This window comes from Cariama cristata, unplaced genomic scaffold, assembly GCF_000690535.1.
Source record: "Cariama cristata isolate BGI_N322 unplaced genomic scaffold, ASM69053v1 scaffold22573, whole genome shotgun sequence".
Classification (NCBI taxonomy): Eukaryota; Metazoa; Chordata; class Aves; order Cariamiformes; family Cariamidae; genus Cariama; species Cariama cristata.
The window spans coordinates 4,915-5,243 of NW_009608105.1; the positions used below are offsets into that span (position 1 = coordinate 4,915).

At 59.6% G+C, this 329-nt stretch overlaps 1 protein-coding gene across 1 annotated transcript in view; it reads left to right on the forward strand.

The window, feature by feature from the left end:
- Nucleotides 1-329, forward strand: part of LOC104159177 (hepatocyte nuclear factor 1-beta-like) — a gene marked incomplete at its 5' end in the record, with an annotated part of 4,097 nt that overhangs the window by 3,292 nt on the left and 476 nt on the right. The window lies entirely within an intron of this gene.

Consider the following 329-nt stretch of genomic DNA (forward strand, 5'->3'; position numbering starts at 1 on the left):
AGCCCAGTGCTGCAGACCACTTATCAGATGTTGTTATTTAGCCCTGGAAGGGGCAAATACCTCCCGGTTCCTTTGACAACGCTTGAGGCCGAGCCACCATTTTTATTACGTTAGCAAACACCTGATAGCTGCGGCCCATCCCTAATGACATGTCACGGGAGGCTCCTGGCGTCTCCTTATCTCCACGTTACGATGTTTGCTGTGTGCTCCAGCCCACAAGGTCACCCACAGCCCCTGTCCCCCCACCCCACCGGTGACCGGGGGGACCCCGGGTGGGGGACCCACCCCGAGGGATGCAGAAGGGGCTGCTGCGGTGCGATGGATGCAGC